This window comes from Diceros bicornis, chromosome X, assembly GCF_020826845.1.
Source record: "Diceros bicornis minor isolate mBicDic1 chromosome X, mDicBic1.mat.cur, whole genome shotgun sequence".
NCBI lineage: Eukaryota > Metazoa > Chordata > Mammalia > Perissodactyla > Rhinocerotidae > Diceros > Diceros bicornis.
This window is the reverse complement of record NC_080781.1, coordinates 128,289,696-128,314,294: the sequence shown is the minus strand read 5'-3', so window position 1 is coordinate 128,314,294 and position 24,599 is coordinate 128,289,696.

Genomic DNA, 24,599 nt, shown 5'->3' with positions numbered 1-24,599 from the left:
TATTCCTAAAGTACAGGAATATCCCATGCCTCATCGGAACCAGGGAGGCAGACGAGAAACTGCCTCCTGGCAGGCTCTCACAAGATAGGGAGTCAAATGAAAAATGCCTTGTGACAGCTCCTCACAAGGCTGCCAATCTTGCCATGTTCCTAGGAGGATCACAAGGCATTCCACCAAGACTTAGGCCAGCCTGTGTTCGAGTCTTGCCTATTTGGCTGTGTGGAGACATGCAAGGTTGTCAGAGTGCCAGCAAGAAGCTGCTACCCTACACATTTGTCCTATCCTCTTTCACTCCACCTAGTTTGGACATTAAATTATATGGTCACATGGTCACCCTACATACCCAAAGAAGATAATCATCTACCTCTCTTCCACAACACACAAAACACTGCACACACAGATAGACTTATCTATAGGTGGCGAGTGAGGACAAAGGGAGGAGTGAAAGCTCACCTTTAATTTATTTGTTAATGTGGCTTTTATAACTTAAAAAAATAATTCTGAGGTTTATATACAACAATAGATAGACAAGACTAGCTGAGCAAAGCAAAAAAAAGGGACTCAGATATTAAAATGCATTATAAAGCCACAATAATTAAACAGTTTAATACTGATAAAGGATCAAGTAGATAAATAATGGGAACAGAATGGAGAAATCAAGAAACAGAGCTAGGTTTCTATGTTTGCATACAGGAGTACACGATGAAATTGGCACGACAAATAGGTGGCAGAATGATGGATTCCTCACATAAATGGTGTTGAAACAATGGGCAAAGTGTTTGAAAAAAGAGAGATTAGGTTCCCTGCCTCACACCAAATATAACAATAAATTTCAAGAATAGTAAAGAAAAAAATGTAAAAAGTAAAATGATAAAAGAACTAGAAAAGATAGGTTCGGTAAATACTTATTTATCTGTTTAGGCATGGTCTTGCAACACACGAAACAAAGGCAACATCATAAAGGGAAAATAACTGATAGGTTCGGCTATGTAAATATGAAAAAACTATGTTAAAATCAGAAAAATGTCTACTTCACAGCATTATTATTCCCATTTGTCAGATGAGAGAACTGAGACTCTGAAAGGTTAAATTACTACAACCCTAGTATCATGGCACCAATTTCAGGAATAGCAATGTGTCTCTCAGTAAATAGCATGTCCTAATTTCCCTGTGAATGCAGAGATCCTGTCTTCTCCAGGAATCCCTAAGCATCTAAATCCATGCTTCTCCTACAACTCTGTAAGTGAGCTTAGTTAATAGTCATAGGTGATTGAGGTCTTAATTAAAATTTCAGGAAGGTTTGATACAGCCAAGATGTATCCCATAGAGAATCTGCAGGAAAAAGAAGCAATAAACATGTGTAGTTTCTATTACTGGCCCAAAGATGTGTTATGATCTAAACAGAAAGCAAGAGGATTATTTGTAGTCTTGATCTTACATTGCTCATCTCACTCATGTAGGTTACTGCTACTAAAGTCATTACTAATTACAAGGAGAACCTTTAGCAGCAAAGAAATTACCCACGACATTCTTGGAGGAAAATTTAAATTTGTCGAGTTTAAATGTATCATCTGATATTACTCCTTTGCAAAGACAAACAACTGAATCCCAAGGCAAAAAATTATGACCTTGAAGAAGTGACTAGGCTAACATAAGGTGTTATTCACAAATCATTTTGTTCTAAGCAGTGAAGCCTGAGCAATTTGGGCATAAATATGTAGAATATTATAATGTTGCCTAACAAGAAAAACAGATCTGCAAGTGCAAATTGTCTCTTTCATAAACTACAATTTCAAACTGCTTATTAAAACTCTTAGGGGTCCAGGTCCTTCTCACTGAAATGGCTCTGCCTTCAAGACACTTAGAAATATGAAGGGTGCAAGCTAGAAAGGCCTTTAAAGAGCAGTTGATACAACCTCTTTACCAAGGCCGAGATTCTGAAAACCAATAAGAAAAAGATGAACACAACATTACAACATCGGCAAAGAACATGAATAGGAAATTTCTCCAAGAAGAAATAATAACAGAAAATAAACATAAAAAGATCTACAAACTCACTAGTAACCAAGAAATCCAAGTTAAAATAATAGACAATATTTAACATTTACTGAGCATTTTCTATCTGCTGGGCACCAATTGCTTATTAATCCTCACATTGACCTATTAAATAGGTATTATTTTTATCCACATTTATGCATGATCCTTGAGCCCTGCCCACATGGCCTCTGGGGAGACATGCAAGGTTGTCAGGTGCCAGCATGGAGCTGCTCCTTCTCACAGTTGTCCTGCCTCCTTTCATTCTCCAAAGTATCCTGGTTTGGATCCTCACCATCCTGCATATTTCCAACCTCTAAATGTAAGAGAGTCCTATGGTTTTAAATATCTTCATGTCTCAACTTAAATGTCACCCTCCAGAGAGAACTCTTCTAACTTCCCAATATAAAGTAGGCTGTCCTGTTATTGTTTATCAAAGCACCATATCTGTTCCTTCGAAGCATTAACCACATCCTATAATTATTCATTTGTTCAATTATTTATCTGTTTCCTGTTTCTCTTTGAATGGTGAGCTCTTTCACAGGACAGAAAACATCTTAGTTGTCTATCGTAGCACCTATCACACACAGTGTGACAAACAGTAGTAGCTTAAAATAACTTTTTTCAGATTTTAGTGCCTCCATGCTATTCAGTATATCATGGATGGACTATAGGAATTTGCATTTTTTAAAAAATAAGCAACCCAGTGATTCTGATGCAGGGGCTTTGCAAATTACTCTTTGAGAAACAGAGGCAAAAGAGATTGGATTTTTAAAATGAGTAAGTCTTTATTCATTCAAAATTTATTGAAGGCCTACAATGTGCCAGACATTATGCTAGGTACTAAGCCAAAGAATCATTCAATAAGTACTCATGAAGGTTGGAAAAGGAAATAAACCTCACTAACACAAAGGAAGAAAATAGCCTAAATCACGGAAAGCAGACAAGACAACGGGATAAAGTAAACAGCACAGGACACAGAAAAGTTTTTTAAAATGTTTGTTTTACTGGTAACATAATGTCTAGCCAAAAAGCGAGAAAGGAGCTTTCATATTTATATTTCACAGCAGGTTTCATGGACTTTCCTAAGTAACGATTATGTTTCTAGAGGCTTTATTTGGACACTGGGCAATTATAATACCATGTGTACTTCAAAATAAATGCTTCCAAACTCTACAGGATGCAGAAAAATCATGTTGATAAAAAGCAGCTTATAAAATGTCCTGTTTCAGCGGGTGATATTTTAATGTCTTATCCTTTAGCATGACCTCTTTTATTTCCTCATTCATTGGAGAGTGCAATGTTCACACATGCAGTGTTCAGTGTCCTTTTTTAGGTAAGAAAAATCAAGAAACTATAAAATTTGCACCCAAATCGAAGCCATTAAAACAAGTTAATTTTTTAATATAAAAACTTTAAGGCATCACAATCACAAATAAGCAGTTGTAGGATTTGACTTTTAACCACGATTCCAACATCTTCTTCTGTGAATTCTAAATAATCTTGAGAGTTTTTTTTATTTCCCATAACTTACTCTTCCATGCAGTGCTACTGAGAGAAAAATGATGGAATTTAGAGCTATTAATAGAATTTGGTCATTCCTTCATTCATTCAACAAATATTCATGGAACCCCCAATATGTGCCAGGCCCTGTCTTAGGAGCTAGGCATACAATAGCAAACAAAACAGACTAAAATCCATGCCCTCATATAGTTTCCCTTCTAGTGTGTGTGGTAAGTAGCTACAATTTATGTAAAACACAATTTATGTCAGATGGTGATAAGTGCTATGGGGAAAAGCAGGAAATGTGAGTAGTGATTGCTGCCAATGGCATTCGAATTTTATACAGGATGATCAGGGAAGACCTAACTGAGAAGGTAACATTTGAGCAGAGTCCTGAATGAGGTTAGGGAGAGAGACATGCACATATTTGGGCAAAGTCCATTCCAGGCAAAATGAGGCAAATGTAAATACATTCTGGAGGGAGCATGTCTGGCATACAGAAGGAAAAGCAAAGAGGCCAGTGTAGGCAAGTACAGTGAGTAAAGGGGAGAGTCATAGGAGAAGTTAGCGAAGTAGGCAGGAGCAAGGTCATGAGGACCATATGGTAAGGCTTTTACCCCGATAGAGAGAGGAATCACCGGAGGGTTTTGAGGAGAGAAGTAACATAATCCTTTAGAAATATCACTGTGGCTGCTGTGTGGAGAACAGACTATAGACAGTCACATGTGGAAGCGGGGAGTCAAGTTAGGAAGATATTGTTATAATCCAGGCTAGAAAGTGTATCTCAGAGCAGAGGGGTAGTAACGGGAGTGATGAATAATGAATGCATAGAGGGCCCAAGGACTGATCCCTGGAGTGGTGCAAAGTTTAGAATTGGGGAAGTGGAGGAAGGGGTCATCAAAGGACACTGAGAAGGAAAAATCAGTGAACTATAAGGAAAATCAAGAGAGTATAACATCCTTGAAACAAGGTAAGATATTCTATCAAGGAGGAGGAAGTGATTAACTATATTAAACACTGTTTATACATGGTAAATATATCAAGTTACAGGAAGACTGAGAATGGGCCTTGGGTTTACCAACATGGATGTGATTGGTAACTGTATTAGTTTGCTGGGGCTGCCACAACAAAATACCACAGACTGGGTGGCTTAAACAACAGAGATTTATTTGTTCACAGTTCTGGAGGCCAGAAGTCCAGGATGAAGGTGCTGGAAGGTTTGGTTTCCTCTGAGGTCTCTGTTCTTGGCTTGCAGACTCTCTTTACATGGCCTTTTCTCTGTGCACATGTGCCCCTGGTGTCTCTCTGTGTGTCCTAATCTTGTCTTCTTATAAGGACATGAGTCCTATTGAATTAGGGCCCACCCCAGTGACCTCATTTTAGTTTAATTAGCTCTGTAAAGACCCTATCTTCAAATAAGATCACATTCTTAGGTACTAGGGTTTAGAACTTCAACATATGAATTTGAGGACACAATTCAGTCCACAACAGTAACCTTTAGAAGATCAATTGTGCACGGAATAGTATGCTTGAAAGGCTTTAAGAACAAGTTGGAAAAAAACTGAAGACAGGAAATGTAGACTACTCTTTCAGGGCTCTTGTGGTAAAGGGGAAAAAGAAATGGGGCAGCAGCCAAAGAAGGAAAGGAAATCAAGAGAGCTATTTTGTTTTGTTTTATTGGGATGGGAGAAACATTAGTAGTATGAGAAAGATCCACGGAAAAAAATTAATGATATAGGAAAGGAAGAAGAGAATTGCAGGAGCGATATCCTGGAGTTGGTGAGCAGGGATGGGATTAAGTGCAATGGCTTTAGCTGGGAGAACAGACAGTTCATCCATAGTAACAGAAAAGAATGCTGAGTATATGGGAATAGAAGCTGGTTGGTAGGAAGATGTGGTGACAGCAGCTTGAGGAAAATTTATTTTATTTCTATTTTCTCAGTTAAACAGGAAGCAAGTGGAGGGAGTGGATATTTGAGTTTGAAAAGGGAGAAGGCATGAAACAGTCATTGAGAGTGTTAACAGAACTGGCAAATACAGCATAATTGCCAGGCAATGTTAAGGACCCACTTGAGACTGATGATCTTGAATTTAAAGTGAGAACACTTAGCATGATTTTATGAGTTTCTCCAACCATGTTTGATTCAACCGGGCTTGAAATTTTGTCAAATGTGTATGATTAACAAGACAGAGGCAATGCAGTTGAAGGCAACAATGGACCATGGACTCTAAGCCTAGTGTGGAAGGAAGTAAGGGTATGTTTGTGTTAGGGGAGTATGGGGGAGAAAGGGAGTTGACAGAGAAAAATTAGTAGAGTCACTATATTGGTGGTCCCAGTAGGGTAAAATAATTATCATTAGGGTACCAGAGAAAGTGAGTTGGCGGTCAAGGGGGATGCTTGACACTGAGGTTGTGGAGGGGTGGCAGTCATTGATAACGACAAGATAAGGTATGGCCATGGGAACAAGTGGCAAAGTTGGTGAGAAAAATAAAACTGAAGAACAGGTCATGGAACTGAGAGGCCAGGGCGTTGGAAGGATCATATACATAGATATTGAAATCACCAAGAATTAAAACAGGAATGGTATTGAGAAGAGTGATAGCGTGTGACGAGGTAAAACATCTTCAATGACTGAGGAGGAGTAAACTGGAAGTCACCAGATGACTGTAATAAGCAGGGGTGTATTAGTCTGGGTTCTCCAGAGAAACAGAACCAACAGGATTTAAAGTGATTTATTATAAGGAATTGGCTCACATGACTATGGAGGCTGACAAGTACCAAGATCTGCAGTCAGCAAGCTGGAGACCCAGGAGAGCCAATAGTGTAATTCAAGTCGGAGTCCAAAGGCGTGAGAACCAGGAGAGCTGATGGTGTAATTCCAGGCTCAAGTCCAAAGGCAGGAAAAAAAAAATTTCCCAGCTCGAAGGCAGTTAGGCAGGAGGAATTCCATCCTATTCAAGGAAAGTCAGCCTTTTTGTTCTATTCACGCCTTCAACTGATTGGATAAGACCCGCCCACATTAGGGAAAGCAGCCTACTTTACTCAGTCTATCAATTTTAACGCTAAACTCATCTAAAAGCACCTCACAGACACAGCCAGAATAATGTTTAACCAAATATCTGGGTACCTTGTGACCCAGTCAAGTTGACATATAAAATTAACCATCACAAGGGGTAACAGGAGATATATAGTCTAATGACATAAGATTCCAAGCTGGGAGGAGGAGGAAGGGAGAATAGTCTGTCATCAGCAAGGAGGAGCAAGGAAAATACCTATCCTAACACTTCAGGATCAATAGTAGTTGGGGTATGTCAGAGAAAAAAAAATCCACCATTTAAAAAGACTGTAGGAAGAGTCGTTAGGGTAGAGCAAGATTTCAGTTAGAATAAGTAGGTGAATGAAATATTAAAAGAAATTATTGAAAATAAATGAGATTTTACTGAACACTGACTCTGATTTCCAGGGGGCAGGATAGACGGTTTTCAGGAGTCGAGAAATAGGCTTAAAATGATGATGTACAAGGCAAATATGGAGATAAAGAGACCAGATACCTGTGCGACTGACAAAGGATAAAAGGGCAAGATGAGATTATTCCTAATGGCTCCAAATCAAATATTGGTGGTGGGACTCTGATCTTTTCTGGCCAGAGAGGAAGGATGGTCATTTTGTCTGAGAGCAGGCCTGTTCTGTTTTATTCTGCTCTTCATGTATTCCCCCCAGTATGGGAATTTCTTCCCTTAACATTCATTTTTTGCTGTGGATTTTTATGAAAAAAAATCCAGCATCTGATGAACTGTTATGATAGGTCCACACTTTATTCAATAAACTATCATGGCGCTTACAATGTAAGTCCCTTAAAGACATAGTCTACTTGGTGAACATTCAATGTAAAACTAATTTATCCTATAGAATCTTCCAACTTTTCTATAGTGATCTCATATTGGCTGGTTTGAACCCATAGGAATAACTTGGCTACACTGCTTGTCTGTTCAACTTATCATCAGACCTATTCATCACCTCAGGCCTTTGAGAGAGCTCCAACAATTCCATCTCCTCCAGGAAGCAATAATTGGGTGAAAGGGGGCAAAGACCCTGGTCCAACTCAGTCTGACCATAGAAATCCATTTCTCACTGTAGTAGGCTGAATGGTAACCCCTCTCCCCAAATACATGCCTACATTTTAATTCCCAGAAACCGTGACTGTTACTTTATTTGGAAAAAGGGTATTTGCAGATGTAGTCAAGTCAAGGATCTCGAGTTGAGGAAATCATTCTGGCTTACCCAGGTGATCCCTAAATCCAACGACAAGTGTCCTTATAAGAGTGAGGCTGAGGGAGATTTGACAGAGAGGAGACGAGAAGGCAATGTGACTACAGAGGCAGAGATTAGAGCGATACAATCACAAGCCACCAGAAGCTAGAAAAGAAAACAAACAGACTCTCTCCTCGAGTCTCCAGACGGAGTGCAGCCCTACAGAGACCTTAATTTTGGACTTCTGGACTCAGAAACTGTGAGAGAACAAATTTATGCTGTTATAAATCACCAAGTTTGTAGTAATTTGTTATAGTAGCCACCGGAAACTTAGACACTCACTCCCCAAATGTCACCCCTCTCCCATAAATACTCACTCTTCTATTACATGATCTATTTATGTGACGTGCATGATTATTCAAACAGAATCATGGCGTGGTGGTAACTTTGGGATCACACAGACCTGAGTTTGAATCCTGGCTCAGGCACTCACTAGTCATAAAATTTGGGCAAGTACTTATATCTCACTGAGCTTCAATTTCCTGTTAAATAAGAATAATAATATTTTGAAAGATTGTGATAAAGTTTAGAAATAATGATATGTTACGCCTAGCAATGAGTTTGGCATAATATATGCATTCAGAAATGTTATGATGTTCAGTACTCCAAGGGACCACATTAGCCATGCCTAACATCAAAATGTCCAAGAGATTGATAATCATACTTACTTAAGAAGGCCACCCAATACCTAGCACACACCTGCTTTCTTGCAAACTACTTCCATCTACACTTCCTTTTTTTTTTAATTTTTTTAATTTTTTCATTTTTTTTATTTTATTTATTTATTTTTTTTTGTGTGAGGAAGATCACCCCTGAGCTAACATCCGTGCTAATCCTCCTCTTTTTGCTGAGGAAGACCGGCTCTGAGCTAACATCTATTGCCAATCCTCCTCCTTTTTTTCCCCAAAGCCCCAGTAGATAGTTGTATGTCATAGTTGCACATCCTTCTAGTTGCTGTATGTAGGACGCGGCCTCAGCATGGCCGGAGAAGCGGTGCATTGGTGCGCGCCCGGGATCCAAACCTGGGCCGCCAGCAGCGGAGTGTGCGCACTTAACCGCTAAGCCACCGGGCCGGCCCTACACTTCCTTTTATCAATATTTCTTAACAAAAGCAAGAACCCAGTGATTCTAATTTCTAATCTTAATTCTGAGGCAGGCTTGTGAGGGTGATCCTGGGTACTTCCAACAGTCTTCGTCCACTTCAATTTCAGCATCCACAAAAAGACTTAATATGCCTCCTGAGATACACAAAAGATCTATAAACAAATAAAAGAACATAAACATTTTCACCCTTGATGGGAACTGTGTCATCACTGGGCCATTAACAGCACTGACACCGGACCTCTATTCCAATGGTTACTTTTTGCAAAAGAGAATCATTTATCCCAGGGATTTAAAAGCTACTTCAGCAGCAGTCAAAGCATTATGCCAACAAATCCAAGGCCATATATTGTATGTCTACTTTCCAAAGACATTTCTGCAAGAGAATCTCTCCCATAGTGTATAGCCAGAAACCAAAACGTGTTTCAGAATATTGTTGTCTTTTTCAACTGCATCTGCAGGTATTTTTAAAGTATTAAAAGAACTCATAATTGGCAATGGCCTATCATTCAATGATTTTAAGGAGTTTATTTACATTCTATAGGCATTTCTCAAAGTCTATCTAGCAATGCCTTGATATAAGAGGATATCGAGATATTACTCACTGAAATGACTACCATGAAGGACAAGAAATTTTTCAGCATTACGTTAGTTTCAGGAGTACATGTCCATGAAAGTGTATCTCTCAGAAGCGGGGCTCTAGTATTGGTAGAGTATTGGAGAATGGGCAAAGTAAAGCTCAGTAAATAGATACTCTCTTCTTCTCCTTCTAACTCCCAAAAATGTGTTGACTGCCCATGCCCATTTCCCTCAGGTTTTCTGGAATAATTCAACTTAAGCGCTAAAGGAGTGTGAGGAAAGGGAAGATCGAGTCTGATGTGTGTATATATGCGTTCAGGGGAAGGAGGCTGAGACCTGGGAAGGTTTCACTGAGGAAGTAAACATTTGAACCACACCACCAACAGCCATAGAGTAGAATGTCATGCAAATACTAGATATTGAATAAATATTTCTATCACAATTTCCAATTGAAAATTTAGAAATTACTAGCAATGATGTTTATGTTTTTCATGTGCAGTTCTGACAAAAGAAATTTTGGAAATAACCAAAAATGATTAAATATGCAATGTTTAAAAGACAAGGACACTTAAATAAAATATGATCTCGAATACTATTGTCCCTTTCACATGTATGAGGGTAGCTACCATCCCAGAGGCAGTTATACCAAGCTCACTGCAGAGTGGAATGTTGATCCAGAATTCTTTTTAATGTACCTTTAGAAATTTTAGACCTAAATGGGTACAGGCTGAGTGTACTTATAGAAACTATTTTAACTGTTCTATGGTTGACTGATCAGTCAAGGGAAGGGGCAAGTATAGAAAAAAGAAAAAGACATGGAAATAAGAAGGTATGAAAGAGGAAAAGTAACTTCAAAATAGTCAATTACTATATGTATATAGACATGGCTCTTGCATTGACATTTTTAAAAACCCATTATCTTTCTTTCTCCAAAAGTGTCCTTTAACCTCAAATCAGTGGCATCTCTTAATTTCCCTAGGGTGGCAGCATGAATCCAGTGTTTTCAATGATAATGAATTTTTTTTTTCAAATGCACTTATATCTCCAGCAGAGCATAAGAGAGTTTAATGGTATCATTGACAACAAAGAGATAGAGAAAGCAGAAGCTGTGTACATCATTGGTAAACCTCAGCAAGATTTCCACTCCTGGCTGTCCTGGCTTACTACTTTTCTTTGGTAAATTAAATAAGGAAATGATAATGGCTTATAAAGTGCTGAAACCCTTTACCTAAAAACCTCCATGTCATCTTTCTTTCACAGAAAGGCTTCTTTTCCTTCTTAAGGCATGCTCATGCTAGTCTCCTTCCTTATTGTATTTATGAAGGTAATGATGCCTGAATTTTCTGATTTCCCCCAAACTCTGATTAACTCCTGCAAAAACCTTTTCACAATGCTTGTTTAAAATCATTCATTCATTCATTCATTCATCCACTTATACAAATATTTACTAGTGCCTGCTAGGTGCTCGATATTGTTCTATCCCTCCACTAGGGATATAGTGGAGAATGAGACAAAAGACCCTGACCTCATGGAGCTGCATCCTAATGGGACACTAAGAAAATTAAATAAATGATTATTTAAAAAATGCTCCAAAGGAGAAGTATAGCATATTGAGAGTTTATAACAGGGTAAACCGGTGTTGTTTGGGAAGAGGGGGGCATTGGCCAGGTAAGGCCACTTTGGGAAAATTATATTTAAGGTAAGATCAGAAGAATGTTAGAGTTAGCTAGGCAAAGACAGGTGGGGAAAATTGTCCCAGGCAGAAAAACAGCATGTGGATGTCCTTGTGGAAGGGAAAATTTTGGCAGCCCTGAACTTCAAGAAAGCCAGTCGAGCTGGAGCTCACTGTAAAGAGTAGAAACGGAAAGATGAATTCAGAAAGGAGAGGTGGAGGGATGGGGGCAGACTGTGCACAGCGTGGCAAAGAGTTTGAATTTAACAAAGTACTCCAGGCATCCCTAGAATTAGATGAAATAAAGACAATCATGCTAACTAACTTGCTAGAACTCTTTGTACAAATTTATCTGCAGATAAATGCACATCAAAATGAAAATGCTTCATATCACCAAAATGTGTATACTATTGAGTTTATGGATTGCAATATATTGTATTATATTATTTTACACTTATATTTTCCCATTCTTACTTACTTTAATATAAGTAGTCAAGTTTAAGGTACAAGAGATTACGCACTGTGCTTGTTTCTGGAATTTCAATACACTGTAGAAAGTATCTGGCATCACATTAAATCTGTTATTACAGATATTTGGAATTTTTGTTTGCTTTGGTTTTTATTTTTAATAAGCTTGTCATTAATATGGCTGGCAACTTAGAGCCAATCTAATCTCTCTATTGGGCAGATGAGTAAACTGAGAATATACTATGAATGAAAGCATGTTTCCCAAATCGTAACAACTCTGTATGCCAAAAGCCTATTTGAATTTTATGAATCGATGGTTCAAGGCAATCTTCTCCCACAATGTCCTCTGAAGGGTGTGTGTGTGTGTGTGTGTGTGTATGTGTGTGTGTGAGAGAGAGAGAGAGAAAGAGACAGAGAAAGACAGAATATCCAGATGGACATACATGTATTGCTGCCTTCCATCACCAAGCTTATTACTTGTAGTGGGAACTGGTAGTGTCATAGTATGACAAAAATAGATTCAAAAACAAGGATGTTTTTCCCTACTAAATATACATGTAAACTGATTTGTGAGTTAAAATGTTTGGCCAACTGTTGACATAATGACAGTGAACTACATTTCATGGAAGCATTATGGAATGAATAGAGTATATGAAAACAGTAGATCTAGGTTTAAGTTCTTCTATTACTGCTCATCAAGTGTGTGGCTTTGGCAAGCCGCTTAATCCTTCTGAGCCTCAGTTTTCTTATCCATAAAATAGGTATAATAGGGGCTGGCCCAGTGCCGTGGTCCACTTCGGCGGCCCGGGGTTCGCAGGTTCAGATCCCCGGCACGGACCTACGCACCGCTTATCAAGCCATGCTATGGCAGGCGTCCCACATGTAAAGTAGAGGAAGATGGTCATGGATGTTAGCCCAAAGCCAACCTTCCTCAGCAAAAAGAGGAGGATTGACAACAGATGTTAGCTCAGGGCTAATCTTCCTCACACACACATACAAAATAGGTATGATATATTCATAAAATTGAAGTGAAGATCAAAATATTTAATGCAAAAGTATTTATTAAACATTTTATTAAACTATTATCAAATATTAATTATAATTAACTATTATTAAACTTGTATTAAACTATTAAACAAAGTACTTTCAAGTATCATACATTTTTTTCAAATGGAGAATTCTGATGTCCTAACCTTGCAGTGACTATTTTGTTCATATAGATTTTAAATTGAAAATGGATATGACAATCTCACTGCTACTTAAATTGTTCTAGAGTATAGTAAAAAGAAAACTTTCATTTTGTTAATGAAAGAAATGAAATATTGATACATAAACCTGACAAAAACACAAATACGAAACTACAGACCAGTCTCATAAATATCAATAGAAAATTTTGAATTATATGAGCAAGGAGACTCTAATTATACATTGAAAATAAAAAGATATTAGGACCAAATGAGATTTATTCTAGAAACACAGGGATGGTTTAATATGAGAAAATTCATTACCCACCATTTTAATAAATCTAGGGGAAAAAACATAAGATTTTCTCCATAGATGCTGACAACAGGCTGTACAAAACTTAACACTGTGATATAATATGATATGATATACACACAATACACAAATATAAATCTATGTGTTTATATATACGTGGGTAGGGAAACATTAGGAGCACTCTCACTAAGGAGAAGGACAAGGGAAAGATTCCCACTACCTCCACTACAATTTTACGACAAAAGAAAACAACTGGAGGCATGAGAATTAGAAAATAAGAAGTTTTGCATATAATATAATAGTATATCTGGAAAAACAAAGAAAAATAAACACAAAAACTAAATAAAATAAAAATTTTTTGGCATGACAAAATTAGCACACAAAAAATAGCATATACACACATATATACATACATACACACACACACACGGAAATCAGTTAGAAGCTACTTAGGAATACAGTATTCAAAATCTATATAAGAGAACATTAAAACATTCCTGAAAGGCTTGAAAGTAAATTTGAAGAATTGAAAAGGCATTTCTTGTACTTGGATAGGATAACTCAACTTCATGAAGGTGTCTCCTCAATTTAATATATTAATTTAATGCTATCTCATCAAATATAATGCTATTTTTTATGAAGCTAGACATGTGGATTCTGAAATTCATATGGAAAAATAAACATACAAGAACTCTGAGAAAGAAGGGCAATAAAAGGAGGACTAGCGCTACCAAATATTAAAGCACACTCTAAAGTTTCTATAATTAAGATTGTGTAGTAATGACAGATGAATGGGCCTTCAGAATAATTTAACTGAAAGTTAACTGAATAGAAAGTCCACAGATAGACACAAGGACATATGGAAATTTAGTATACGATAATCATATCACATAACTAAGAAAAAGATGAATGTTTTAACAAATGGTATGGATACCTGCATAGCAATTTGGAAAAAAATAAATAAATTGGATACATCATACACTAGAATAAACACCAAATAGAACAGAAATGTAAATGTTAAAAAATTAAAATGATCAAAGTATTAAAAGAAAACATTGGGGGGATTCCTTTATAGCCTGGATATGGAGAAAGTCTTCTAACTACAACTCAAAATCTAGAAGCAATAAAAGAAAAGACTGATGAATCTATCTACATAAGAATGAAATATTTTGACATTGCAAAAAATAAACACCATAAAAAAGGTAAAAGACAAATGAAAAACTGAGAGAAAAATCCAAGCAACTTGTATCATAAACAAAGGGGTATTTCCCAAGTACATAAAGAGCTATTAAATGATGAGAAAAAGGAGAAAAACAAGATAGAAAACAATAGTCAAAAAACGTGACCAGATAATTCACAGAAAAAGTAAGAAAAATAGCCCTCAACATATGAAAAATACTTCACTCACAATAACAGAGGTGCAAATTAAAACTATATTGAGAGGGGCCAGCCCAGTGGTGTAGTGGTTGAGTTCGCACACTCCGCTTCGGCAGCCTGGGGTTCGCGGGCCGGATCCCAGGCATGGACCTACACACCGCTCATCAAACTGTGCTGTGGCAGTGTCCCATATACAAAATAGAGGAAGATTGGCACAGATGTTAGCTCAGGGCCAACCTTCCTCACCAAAAGAAAAAACTACATTGAGATACCACTTTTAAAAATCTATCAGATAGTCAGAAATTCAAAATACCCTTATTTTGGTAATGCTACAGGAAACAGGCAGTCTCATCCATTTCTGATGGGAGTGTAAAATGGCAAAACTGCTATGGGTGGAAATTTAGAAATATCTGACAAACTACATATGCACTTACCCTTTGATTTAGCAATCCTGCTCCCAGGAACTTACTGTAAAAGTATGCCTTCACAAATATGAAACAAAATATGGACATTGTTATTAATGATGAAACTTATTTTTGTAATAACAAAATATTTCCCACACATAGAATAATTTTGAATAACTATGTAAAATCCACAGAGTTAACTATGCTGTCGCACAAAAATGAGGACGGTATCTATGAATTGACATAGATACTTCCAAATTTACAATTAAGTGAAAAAAGCAAGCGCAAAGGAATGTATATAGAAAACTTCCCAATTCATGCTATAAGGCTAATATTGCCCTTATACCAAAACCAGACAAAGACATCACAAGAAAAAAATTACATGCTATTACCGCTTATGAATATAGGCAAAAATCCTCAACAAAATACTAGCCAATCAAATCTAGCAACATGTAAAAAGGATTATATTACATGAAGAAGTGTAATTTATTCCAGGAAGGCAAGGTGGATTCAACATATAAAAATCAGTCAATGTACAACATAATGCCCCATATTAACAGAATAAAAAACAGAAACCAAACGATCATCTCAATAGATACAGAAAGAGCATTTGACAAAATCCAACAACCTTTCATGATAAAAAAAATCAACAAATCAGTAGCAGAAGAGAATTTCCTCCACTTGATAAAGGGCAACTATGAAAACCTCACAGCTAACCTCATACTTAATGTTGAAAGACTGCAAGCTTTCCCTCTAAGATCAAGAACAGGACGATGATGTCTGCTAATGCCACTTCTATTCAACACTGTACTAGAGGTTCTAGCCAGAGAAATTTGGCAAGAGAAAGAAATAAAAGGCATCCAGATTGGAAAGAAAGAAGTAAAACTGTCTCTATTTGCAGATGACATAATCTCATATATAGAGAATCCTAAGCAATCCACAAAACAAGCTATTAGATCTAATAAACAAGTTCAGCAAGGCTGCAGGATACAAGATCAAGAAACAAAAATTAAGTGTATTTCCATACACTAACAACAAACAATCTAAAAATGAAATTTTAAAAATTCAATTTAGAATAATAGCAAAAAGAAGAAGAAACTGAGGAATAAATTTAACAAAATAAGTGGAAGGTGTATAATAAAAACAACAAAACGTCACTGACATATTAAAGAAGACCTAAATAAATGGAAAGATACCCAGGTTCATTGATTGGAAGACTTAATATTGTTAAGATGGCAATATTCCCCAAATTGATCTACAGTTTCAATACAATCCCTATAAAATCCCAATTGTCTTTTTTGAAGAAATTGACAACCTGAGCCTAAGATTAATATTAAAATGCAAGGGATCCAGAATAGCCAAAAAAATCTTGAAAGAAGAACAAAGTTGGAAGACTCATGCTCTCCAATTTCAAAACTTACTACAAAACTACTGTAATCAAGACAGTTTGATACTGGCATAAGGACAGACACGTAGCTCAATGGAATAGAATTGAGATTCCAGAAATGAACTTATACATCTATGGTCAATTGATTTTCAATAAGGGTGTCAAGAGAATTCAATGGGGTTAAAATAATATTCTTTCAACAAATGGTGCTGGGACAACTGGATATCTACACGCAAAAGAATGAAGTTACATCACTCCCTCACACCATATATAAAAATTAACTCAAAATGGATCAAAGACCAAAATGAAAGGGCTAAAACTTAAAACTCTGAGAACTATGAAAACATAGGTGTTAACTGTTGTGACCCTGGGTTAGGAAATTGTTTCTTAAATATGACACCAAAAGCACAACCAACCAAAGAGAAAACAGATAAACTGAATTTCATCAAAATTAAACATTTTTGTGCATCAAGGGACGCTATCAAAAAAGTGAAAAGACAACCACTGGATAGGAGAAAATATTTGCAAATCATATATCTGATAATAATTAGGTGTAGGATCCAGAATATATAAGGAACTCTTACAATTCAACAATGAAAAGAGAGCCCAATTAAAAAGTGGGCATTTCTCCAAAAAAAACGATATACAAATGGTCAATAAACACAAGACAAAATGCTCACCATCATTAATCATTAGAGAAACACAAATCAAAATCACAATAATATACCACTTCACATCAACTAGGATGACTATAATCAAAAATATGGACAATAACAGGTGTGGCTGAAAATGTGGACAAATTGTAAAATCCATATAATACTGGTGGGAATATAGAATGGTACAGCCACTTTGGAAAACAATCTGGCAGTTCCTCAAAAAGTTAAACACAGAATTACATATGACCTAGCAATTCCACTCCTCGATATAAACCCAAGAGAACCAAAAACAGGTGTTGCAACAAAAACTTGTACATGAATTTTCATAACAGTAGTATTTATAATATCCAATAATTGGAGATAATACAAATGTCCATCAATTGATGAACAGAAAAGCAAAATAAGGTATATCCATATAATGGAATATTATTCAGTCATAAAACGTACTGAAATACCGATACATGCTACAACATGGGTGAACCTTGAAAATATCATGCTAAGTGTAAGAATTCAATCACAAAAGAGCATATATTGTATGATTCTATTTGTATGAAATGTCCAGAACAGGCAATCCACAGAGACAGAAATTAGTGGTTTCCAGGGATGGGAGAAAAAGAGGGAGATGGGGCAATGAGGACTAACTGCTAAGGGGTATAGAGTTTCTTTTTGAGATGATGAAAATATTCTGGAATTAGGGAGTGGTGATGGTTGCACAACTTTGTGAATATACTAAAAATACTGAATTGTACACATAAAGGGTGAACTTTATGTTAATTATAACTCAATAAAAAGATAATTTAAAAAAGAGTAATCTTGGGGCCAGGCCGGTGGTGTAGTGGTTAAGTTTGAGCACTCTGCTTCGACAGCCCAGGGTTCGCAGGTTCGATCCTGGGTGTGGACCTACGCACCGCTTATCAAGCCATGCTGTGGCAGCATCCCACATACAAAACAGAGGAAGATGGGCACAGATGTTAGCTCCAGGCTAGTCTTCCTCAGCAAAAAGAGGAAGATTGGCAATGGATGTTAGCTCAGGGCCAATCTTCCCCACCAAAAAAAAAAAGGGGGATGGGGCGTAATCTGGAAATAAATGTTATGTTAAGGAATTTAAATATTTTCTGAAGATATGGGGATCACTGAAAGATTTTGAATTTAAAAAGTGTAAATAAGATTTAGGTTTCAAAAAGACAACACTAACAACAATGAGAAGAAGTGATTAGAAGGAAGAAAGCCTGTAAGAAGTAAGGTCATCTAGGAATCCATTCAAATAAAACTGGCAAGCAATGAGGGTTTGAACTAAGGAAATATTAGCTGAAAAGGAAGCGACAAATTGAAGAGGTATTATAAGAAAGCACCTGTGTCTAACTGCACTGGCCAGACTTACCACTGAAGTAAATGTTTGAGTGTAAGTTGTTTTCACTGATAAAATAGAGTTGTATTATCAATTGTTCAGGAGAGTTACAGTAATATAACAGAATTTATAAAACCAATTGTCTTTATTTTATAACAAGTTGTGAATAAGTTTATGGTTCCTACACTATGAATTATTGTTTCCAAAAGAGAACTATATTATAATGGTACCAATAGTTGTTTTTCATTTTCACCATAACTTTTTCAGAGTAAGTACTAGTTCTATTCATTTTAAATTACAATAGTATTCATTGTAATAAAGCTGAGCAATATAGAGTAAAAGAGCAAAAAGATTCCTTTCATACTACTCTCTCTCTAGGGTATACACTGCTAAAAGTTTGGCATTTATCTTTCTAGTTATTTTCCTTTTGTATGTGTATGTATACACACACATGCATGCACATACAGGTTTTTAAATATTTGTAAATGTCATCATACTCTACATGTATTTTTGAATTACTTTTACACTCAATTCTTATCAGAACTTCCCCTCATAAATACAAAGAAAATATTATTTTTACCCCTGCATAGTAGCTCATATTGGGATGTAATTTGTCCTAATTTATCTAAGTCTATTCCTTTGATGGACATTTAGAGTTTTTTATTTTATTTTTGCTTTAAAAAGAAAAAGAGTAATCCCAGAATCTTTCTTAAATCACATAATGTTTCCTGCAAGTACTCCAGTGTTTGTCTAAAACGGGGATGGAAACACAGAAGTTCAGAGTTGGAGGGGACAGTGCCAGTTGCTGATTCTAGGGGCTATCTTGTTGTTACATGAGAGAAGGACCTGCAGAGTGGCCTGCTTATGAAAATACTTCAGATTACAAACGAGGAAGCGAAGGTCCACAGGAGATAAGCGACTTGAACAAGGCGTTACTTTCAAAGGCAGCAGGAAATTGTAAAAAGAGCACTGGACTTGGAGTGGGAATTCCTGGCCCAGATTCTGACATTTGCTATCACGGACAAGTCCTTGAGCATGTCTGTGTCTTAATATCCCAATTTGTAAAATGTAAATAAAAATACCTCTTCACTGAGTTGGTGTGAGTCTCAAACAAGAAAATGAATATGAAAATGACTTTTAAAGTGTCAAATGTCGTTCACATGTTAATTAATTCTTAATATCCACTCTTGTGAATTTCCCTCTATTATTATACTGTATTTATTTTAATGTGTTGAACACCTTTTCTCCTGACACTCCAAATCCCCCAATATCAGTGTCTTTCTACCAGAACATACAAGTCTACCATAAAAATCAACCTTACACTCCTATTTTACTAAATAATATCTATTTAAGAAAAGAAGAATGGAGTTAACATTTAACTATCAGATAAGATGCTAGGCAGTTTTTTCTTGTATCAGTCCTGAGATATAATTATTCCCATGTTATAGCCATAGAAGTTTAGGATCAGACAAGTCAAGTAAACTGCCTGGGGTTGGCAGAGTAACTCTCTGGCAAAGCCACAACAGGGATCAAAGTCTTTCTGATCACCAACACATTCTTATTGAACTCAAACTTGGTGCAAAGAACAATCCATTCTCAACTCACAACAAACCGATCTTTCCATATATGCTTGTCTATCTCTTCTAAGATCCATTTCTTTTTTTTTTTTTAAAGATTTTATTTATTTATTTTTTCCCCTCAAAGCCCCAGTAGATAGCCGCATGTCATAGCTGCACATCCTTCCAGTTGCTGTATGTGGGACGCGGCCCCAGCATGGCCGGAGAAGCGGTGCGTGCCCAGGATCTGAACCCGGGCTGCCAGCAGCAGAGCGCGTGCACTCAACCCCTAAGCCACGGGGCCGGCCCACTAAGATCCATTTCTGATACTAATTTCATCCTCTCTACTTCTGATTCCAATGAATAACAGATTTCTTTCTTTTTTCCATATACATATTGATCAGATCTCCTCCATATACAACTCCTCTTCTCCACAGATAACTGAAACCCTTCCATTTTTCTTCTTGATAAACAGGGGGATAAAAAGTTGTTCCAAAAATTGATGGTAAAATCGATCTTATTTTGGAAACACACATACACAGCTGTAGTGAGAAGGTATTCTAAGTCCTTAATATTTTGTTATTTACATTTCAGGTTTGCCCACTGCCAGAGCTGAGTCTTACTTAATCCTTCTCAAAAGTTAGCTCGACACTTCCCAGGAACATAGACTATCCCAGGTGATTCAGACATCAGAACCACTGAGCAGCAGGGGCAAGAAGAGAAAGTACAGAATGCAGACTTTGAAAATAATGTCAGAAATCATCTAGGTACATTCAGGTATAATAAAAACACGAGAGTGCTATTGAAATGACCTGCGAAATGTTAAAAAAAAAAAAAAAAAAGCTGGGGACCGGCATAGTGGTTAAGTTTGTGCACTCCATTTTGGCAGCCTGGGGTTCACAGGTTTGGATCCCGGGCACAAACCTACACACCACTCATCAAGCCATGCTGTGGCAGCATCCCACCTACAAAACAGAAGATTGGCATGGATGTTAGCTCAGGGACAATCTTTCTCAAGCAAACAGGGGAAGATTGGCAACAGATGTTAGCTCAGGGACAATCTTCCGCTCCGGAAAAAAAAAAAAAGGTGGGTGGTCAAATCTGTCTCATCTCTTGAAAATGGGAAGTATGCAATATTCAAGCCACCAACATTGAGTTATTTCTGCCAGAGAAAATGCTGTTGCAACTAGACTGAACGAGATAAAGAAGGCTGACTTATAACTACCCTTTCTGAGGAAGAGTAGCATTACTAGGAAGTAGACAAGATCCTGAAAGGATCTTAGGAACACTCCCACAGGAGGGTAGGAACAGGGGAAAAAATGGCAAATAACACTCCCTAGAAAAATATTGCCAGGAAACAGATGTGACTTATCATATCACCATCATATTATAACATATCATTTTCACCATCAACTTAAAAAATATAAAGGAATCATAGCTACACAATAAAAGAACACATCAGAGATATGAGATTCAGGAATATGCAGGAATCAATAGAAGCTAAAACATGAGCCGGCAGCACTCGGCAAAGAAGTGGGAGAAAAACAAATAAAACCATCACAGAAATGAAGCCAAATTGGAAGCAACACAAAGAATGACAGATACTCCTGCAACCACCGTAAAGGACATAGAGAACAGGATGGATCAAAGAAAGCATGATAAAATGGAAATGAAGAAAACATTTAAAAGGTCTAAGAAAATTTAAAACATACACGGCAAGTAGAGTCAACATAAATAAATATCAGTAAATTTTATACATATTTAAAGAAATAAGAAAGTTTTGCATAAATGAATCAGGCCTTGAATCTACATATTAAACAGTCATACCAGGTTCCACAAAAAGTGACAAAGAATGAATAACACTTAGATATACCCTATTCAATTACAAAGAAAAAAATTCTCTGGGAACTCAATAAAAATATCAAATCAATTATGAGTGAAAAATATTAGGGTAGCCTCAGACTTCTACAAAACAACATTCAATGCTAAAAGATAGTGGAGCAATGAAAGAAAAGAAAGTATGACTCACAAACTCTACCCATAAGAAAACTGTCATTCACCTTCAAAAACTCAGAGCATATAGTTCCCGGGAGTTTTGTTTTGTTTTGAAAAAATAACTAAAAAAGGAAAAAAAAACATCTAACTAGCCAAAAGAGATTGGATGAAAATTGGACAACATATAATTATTTAATTCATTTATCTGTTATATTAAGATTAAAACTCGTGGGGATTACAGTCACAGGAAAAATATGTAAAATTACAAACAATGACAACATAGAAACAATGTAACTTACAAAGTTGATAGGGAAATAGTATTAGTGTACATGTTGAATTCCTCATCTTTCAAGGCTGAGTCAAAATACATCACTCGTATCTGAAAAATAATAGAGGTATATACACTATTTAAAGGTATAAACACTAAGAGAAAGAAAGTAAGCAAATAAACTGGGGAGCACAGAGATGGGAGGAGAGAGTGGAAAAAAAGGAAATATATTAAACATTTTCACAACAGCCTGAAATATCATAAGGAAAATAAAAAGGCAAATGACAAACTGAGCATAAATATTTGCAACATATATCACAAGTCCCTAATAAATAAAGAGTTTCTAAAAAATTGAGAAGGAAACATCAACAACCCAAGAGAAATTGGGCAAGGATATAAAAAGAATAAATCAAATTCAGAATATAGGAAATTCCAAAGGACAAATGACCTGGTTTCCTCAACAAATAAATTGCAGGGAAAAGAAGAATGGCAGGGAACTGTTATGAATTAAAAGAAGTTTAAAAAATATATAAACCAAATGCAATGTGTCAACACTTTTTGAAACCTAATTCAAACAAATAAATAAAGAATTTTTTTTTTTTTTTGTGAGGAAGATCAGCCCTGAGCTAACATCCATGCCAATCCTCCTCTTTTTGCTGAGGAAGACTGGCCCTGGGCTAACATCTGTGCTCATCTTCCTCCACTTTATATGGGATGCCATCACAGCATGGCCTGACAAGCGGTGCCTCGGTGCGCTCCCGGGATCCGAACCCGGGCCACCAGCAGTGGAGCGTGCACATTTAACCGCTACGCCACATGGGCCAGCCCCAAATAGAATTTTTAAGACACTGAGGATATTTGAATATGAATCAAGTACTAAATATTAAGGAGTCATTAATTTTAGTTCATGTGATGATGATATTATGAATTGTTTTTAAAGCCTAATCTGTTACATAAACATATTCAAGTATTGAAGGGTGAATTGATATGATATCTAGAATTTAATTTAAAATATATAAAAATTATAAGAAAAAAAGGGATAGATGCAAAAATGTTAGTAAGTTTTGAATCTGGGGATGGGCCTATGAGGGCTCATTCTCTACTCGTATATATGTTAAAAATTTAATTGTGTACACTCCAATGAGCAGTTCTAAAAGTTCTGTATGGCAGTGCAATTATCTGTGTCTAGAGAACAGATAAATTAGAAATATCACAATTACTTCGGTTCCCACTGAAATATAATTCCCTTTGCTTTCTTTTATTGGTATTATTTGTTTTAAAACTAAAGATTTAAAACGAGGCATATAAACAGTTGTCTGACAGTTTTTTATCTTGAGCTGACTGGTTGACTCTGAACTGACTGGTCAATCCAATTAAACTGACTGTATAAGGACTTTGGCTAAAATATGAGAATTACATTATTGCAATTTTGCTGATGAAATCGTTTGTCATTAAGGGAGAGGAGAGGAAGAGGTACGCAAAGGTTGTGGATAGTATCATAAGAAAAATTCATTTGTTATTGATCATAGTTCAGACACCATAGGGAAGGGCACAAACATCACTATCTGGCTATTCTGAAACCCCCTTTGCAGCACCTCACCACCCCCCCCCCAACTCATCCAGGGGAGGCCTTCTGCTCCATTAACAAATCTGACAATGCTGTTCATAATTACTTCAAGCAAGCAATTACCCATCCCAGGGTAACTGCATTGTTTTAAAAAAAAGTCTCTGGACAACAGAACATTTGAGGATAAAGGAACTAATGCTAACAGAGGCATTTCAGACAGGAGGAAAAAAATTGCAAGGGGGACGATCAGATTTTCATTAAGGGAAGTAGGGGGTTATCAGCACTGTCAAAGGACACCCAACAATAATTGTTTTATCTGCTTTTAGAACTAAGTGGATATAAGACTGTAGGGAATATATTTGAACTACTCAGTAATGCAAACTACCAGACACTTTTAACACTACTTTAGCAAAATTCGTATTTCAAAGCAAATAATAAATATGATTCATACAATTATCCCACCCCAATCATCAAGGAAACATTCTCAGGACCTTGAATTGATACCCCTTTATTAGCTTTGTTTTAATTGCTTTAAGAACTTAGAATTTTTTTAAAACTTTATTTGTTAAAAAATAAATATTCCACTAATTTCAACAAGATGTCTCCCTCTAGTCTGCCTACTTCCAAATTGCTGAGGTTTTCACTATGTGGTAATAGCAGAAAATAACCAAACACAATGTGCATAATGTACCTCTAGCTTTACGTACCATCCTGCAAAACACAGCAACATGGAACTAATGGACAGCAGTGCTTACCTATTAAAGTGACAAGAGAAATCTAAAGATACATTGATAGACTTAATATGATTAAATTATTACGACTTTTAATGTGATTAATTTCATTTCATTAACAGCATAATTTCAGTGACCATTTCA